The sequence below is a fragment of the Triticum aestivum genome, chromosome 1D (assembly GCF_018294505.1).
Source record: "Triticum aestivum cultivar Chinese Spring chromosome 1D, IWGSC CS RefSeq v2.1, whole genome shotgun sequence".
In the NCBI taxonomy this organism is placed as follows: Eukaryota; Viridiplantae; Streptophyta; class Magnoliopsida; order Poales; family Poaceae; genus Triticum; species Triticum aestivum.
The window spans coordinates 268020775-268026081 of NC_057796.1; the positions used below are offsets into that span (position 1 = coordinate 268020775).

At 44.8% G+C, this 5307-nt stretch overlaps 1 pseudogene; it reads right to left on the reverse strand.

The window, feature by feature from the left end:
- Positions 1-364: 364 nt before the first annotated feature.
- Positions 365-3677, reverse strand: LOC123168279 (uncharacterized; annotated as a pseudogene).
- Between the last annotated feature and the right edge of the window lie 1630 nt (positions 3678-5307).

Sequence of the window (5307 nt, forward strand, 5' to 3'; positions counted from 1 at the left end):
AGTTTTCGTCCGAAACCCTAATACTTCGAAAGAGATTGTCCATTTTATACACGAAGTGCATCCAGTTTTTGCGGTAACCCTCTCTACTTTTTTGCACATGCTACGTGGGTGAAATTATGATACCATGCCAACTTTCAACCTTTTCTGAGTTCATTTGAAATGCTTTTCAATTTCAGGGTCATTTAGCTGAAAAAATCAGTAAATGCATGAAAGAATTTGTTTGCACATAAAATTTCTTCGCGTTTCAAATGCCAAAACACATAACTACCCTAACTATTATAGAGATTCCCTCCTGGGTGTGAAACACAGAAGAAATTGATGATAGTGAAGCCGATCACATCCCAGATCTTTGGGTGTGAAACTTTTTCTTCGCGTATGTCCCTTTGCGCCGTAGCCATGGAAAATCTTCATCATTTAACTGGATGCTCGGGTCAATATTCACTGTGAATGGAGCAATTTCATCAAACTTTTCATAATCTTCTGACATGTCTGTCTTGTCATCCACTCCCACGATGTTTCTCTTCCCAGAAAGAACTATGTGGCGCTTTGGCTCATCGTATGATGCATTCGCTTCCTTATCTTTTCTTTTTCTCGGCTTGGTAGACATATCCTTCACATAGAAAACCTGTGCCACATCATTAGCTAGGACGAATGGTTCGTCTGCATACGCAAGATTGTTGAGATCCACTGTTGTCATTCCATACTGCGGGTCTTCCGTTACCCCATATCGTGTCATATTGACCCATTTGCACCGAAACAAAGGGACCTTCAAATCACGTCCATAGTCAAGTTCCCATATCTCCTCTATGTAACCATAATATGTTTCCTTTCCCGTCTTGGTTGTTGCATCAAAGCGGACACCACTGTTTTGGTTGGTGCTCTTCTTATCTTGGGCGATCGTGTAAAATGTATTACCATTTATCTCGTACCCTTTGAAAGTCATTATATTCGAAGATGGTAACTGGGACAGCGAGTACAGGTCATCTTCAATAGAGGCGTCATGCATGGTACGTGTCTGCAACCAGCCGGCGAAACTCCTGGTTTGTTCACGTGTAATCCAGTCATCAGACCGCTCCGGGTGTTTGGAGCGTAGAAAATTCTTGTGTTCGTCCATATACGGAGCCACCAAGGCGGAATTCTGTATAACTGTGTAGTGTGCTTCAGTGAGAGAATGTCCGTCCATACATATTTTTTGATTCCCTCCTAGCGTGCCTTTTCCATCCAGTCTGCCCTTATGCCGCGATTCAGGAACACCAATCGGCTTAAGGTCAGGAATAAAGTCAATACAAAACTCAATGACCTCCTCATTTTCATGGCCCTTGGAGATGCTTCCTTCTGGCCTAGCACGGTTATGAACATATTTCTTTAAGACTCCCATGAACCTCTCAAAGGGGAACATATTGTGTAGAAATACAGGACCCAAAACGCTAATCTCTTCGCATAGGTGAACTAGGACGTGCGTCATGATGTTGAAGAAGGATGGTGGGAACACCAACTCGAAACTGACAAGACATTGCACCAAATCATTCTCTAACCTTGGTATGATTTCTGGATCGATTACCTTCTGAGAGATTGCATTGAGGAATGCACATAGCTTCACAATGGCTAATCGAACGTTATCCGGTAGAAGCCCCCTCAATGCAACCGGAAGCAGTTGCGTCATAATCACGTGGCAGTCATGAGACTTTAGGTTCTGGAAACTTTTTCTCTGCCATGTTTATTATTCCCTTTATATTCGACGAGAAGCCAGACGGTACCTTAATACTGAGCAGGCATTCAAAGAAGATTTCCTTCTCTTCTTTGGTAAGAGCGTAGCTGGCATGACCCTGATGTATGCCGTCTTTTCCATGCATACGTTGCTGGTCCTCCCGTGCCTCAGGTGTATCTTTTGTCTTCCCATACACGCCCAAGAAGCCAAGCAGGGTCACGCAAAGATTCTTCGTCACGTGCATCACGTCGATTGCAGAGCGGACCTCTAGATCTTTCCAATAGGGCAGGTCCCAAAATATAGATTTCTTCTTCCACATGGGTGCGCGTCCGTCAGCGTCATTCGGAACAGGTTGTCCGCCAGGACCCTTTCCAAAGACTACCTTCAAATCCTTGACCATATCATGTACATCAGCACCAGTACGGTGGCGAGGCTTCGTCCGGTGATCCGCCTCACCTTTGAAATGCTTGCCTTTCTTTCTTACGGGATGCCTGCTCGGAAGAAATCGACGATGTCCCAGGTACACATTCTTCCTACAATTGTCCAAATATATACTGTCGGTATCATCCAAACAGTGCGTGCATGCGCGGTATCCCTTGTTTGTCTGTCCTGAAAGGTTACTGAGAGCAGGCCAATCATTGATGGTCACGAACAGCAAGGCCTTTAGGTCAAATTCTTCCCCCATGTGCTCATCCCACGCACGTACACCTGTTCCATTCCACAGCTGTAAGAGTTCTTCAACTAATGGCCTTAGGTACACATCAATGTCGTTGCCGGGTTGCTTAGGGCCTTGGATGAGCACTGGCATCATAATGAACTTCCGCTTCATGCACAACCAAGGAGGAAGGTTATACAAACATAGAGTCACAGGCCAGGTGCTATGGTTGCTGCTCTGCTCCCCAAAAGGATTAATGCCATCTGCGCTTAGACCAAACCATACGTTCCTTGCGTCATCTGCAAACTCCTTCCCGTACTTTCTCTCAATTTTTCTCCACTGCGACCCGTCAGCGGGTACTCTCAACTTTCCGTCTTTCTTACGGTCTTCTCTGTGCCATCGCATCGCCTTGGCATGCTCTTTGTTTTGGAACAAACGTTTCAACCGTGGTATTATAGGAGCATACCACATCACCTTGGCAGGAATCTTCTTCCTGGGGCGCTCGCCCTCGACATCACCAGGGTCATCGCGCCTGATCTTATAGCGCAATGCACCGCATACCGGGCAAGCGTTCAAATCCTCGTACTCACCGCGGTAGAGGATGCAGTCATTAGGGCATGCATGTATCTTCTGCACCTCTAACCCTAGAGGGCAGACAGCCTTCTTTGCTTCGTACGTACTCTCGGGCAATTCGTTGTCCTTTGGAAGCATATTCTTTATCATTACCAGCAACTTTCCAAATCCCTTGTCAGATACACCATTCTCTGCCTTCCATTGCAGCAATTCCAGTGTGGTGCCCAACTTTTTCTTGTCAGCTTCGCAATTCGGGTACAACAATTTCTTGTGATCCTCTAACATGCGCTGCAACTTCTTCTTCTCCAAATCACTTGCGCAGTTTCTCTTTGCATCGGCAATGGCCCGACCTAGATCATCAGCGGGCTCATCTGATGCCTCTTCTTCAGCTTCTTCCCGCATTGCCGGCTCAGCTTCTTCCCCCATTGTTGTATCATCGTATTCAGGGAACCCATGGCCAGGATAGTTGTCGTCGTCCTCTTCTTCTTCATTGTCTTCCATCATAACCCCTCTTTCTCCGTGCTTGGTCCAAACATTATAGTGGGGCATGAAACCGGACTTAAACAGGTGGACGTGAATGGTTCTTGACGTAGAGTAATTGTGATCATTCTTACAGACTAAACATGGACAAGGCATAAAACCATCCGCCCGCTTGTTTGCCTCAGCCGCAAGCAGAAAAGTTTGCACGCCATTAATGAACTCGGGAGAGCATCGGTCATCGTACATCCATTGTCGGCTCATCTTCATTACACAACACCGAATAGACCAAATTAATACAAGTTCATACAAGACTTAAATGCAACAAACAAATAACTCTCTAACTAAAGAATTTAAATGCAACAACAAATGCGATCAAGATCGCAACTAAGGTAACAATTGATCCAACAGCATAATGATACCAAGCCTCACTATCAATGGCATATTTTCTAATCTTTCTAATCTTCAAGCGCATTTTCTCCATCTTGATTGTGATCATCGACGACATCGGCAACATGCAACTCCAATTCCATCTTCTCCCCCTCAATTCTTTTCAATTTTTCTTTCAAATACTCGTTTTCTCTTTCAACTAAATTTAACCTCTCGACAATAGGGTCGGTTGGAATTTCCGGTTCACAAACCTCCTAGACAAAAATATCTATGTCAACTTGATGGGCATAATTTGTCATAAACACGAAATGCAACAACTAGTTTTAAAAGAGAATATACCACATCCGAATCATAACAAGGACGAGGGCCGACGGGGACGGATATCAAAACCATGGCACTATGTATAACAAACAACGTACGGGTAAGATAATTATACGAGTAACTATATATCCAAATCACACAAACATCAATTTGGTAATGTAAAACATTCATGAACAAGAGGCTCACCACAAGGTGGTGCCGGCGACGGAACGGTGCGGGCGATCAACTGTGGTTACGACGGAGATTTAGAAGGCACTAAGTAAACCACACCTACATATGCAAACTAAGTGTTAGTTTTGACCACAAATTGCATATAAATCAAATACTAGCACATATATTTTCTACCAAATTACTAAACTCATAAATTAATCACTATACAAAGCATTGCAAGAGCTAATCTAGCAATGAGAGATGAAAGGACAAAGTTGCTAACCTTTGTGATCATTTGAATGGATGGGGGCCTTCAAATCTTGACAAATTTTGGGCAAAATGTGTGATGAGCTCGAGAGGAAGAGGGGAAGAACAGAGAGGAGAGGGGAAAGGGGAAGAACAGAGCGAGCTAGGGTGGACGAAGGGTTTATGTAGGACGACCTTTAGCACCGGTTCGTGCCATGAACCGGTACTAAAGGTGCTGGAGGGGCCCCGGACTGACAACATCCTGCCACCACTCACTTTAGTACCGGTCCGTGGCACGAACCGGTGCTAAAGGTCGGCCACGAACCGGTACTAATGAAAGCGTCTAGCTAGCCGTTGGAACCGGCACTAATGCACACATTAGTGTCGGCTCAAAAGCAAACCGGCACTAATGTGCTTGACATTTGACCCTTTTTCTACTAGTGCAACCCCAGCAGATAGTAACCCAGTTCCCGTTGACACAGCACCCTCTCGACCACAGAGCACCCAAACACGAGCAGTTAGTAAGGCAACTGTAGTGCACAAAGCACGAGGACCACCACTCCGAACCCCAAGTCAACGCTTAAAGCAGAAGAAGAGTTGTTCTCAGGTCAGGTTCCGTAGCTATGATTCATACTACTTTGCTCTTGCATCACTATATTTACTCATACCAACTAATTTCAAATTGGAAGGATGCAATTGAAACTCCAATGGCGCAACAGGTATGTTTTAAACCTGTTTCTTTAACGTGTTTGCTGTTGTAACTTGCTCTATGTAGATTTCAGTTTCA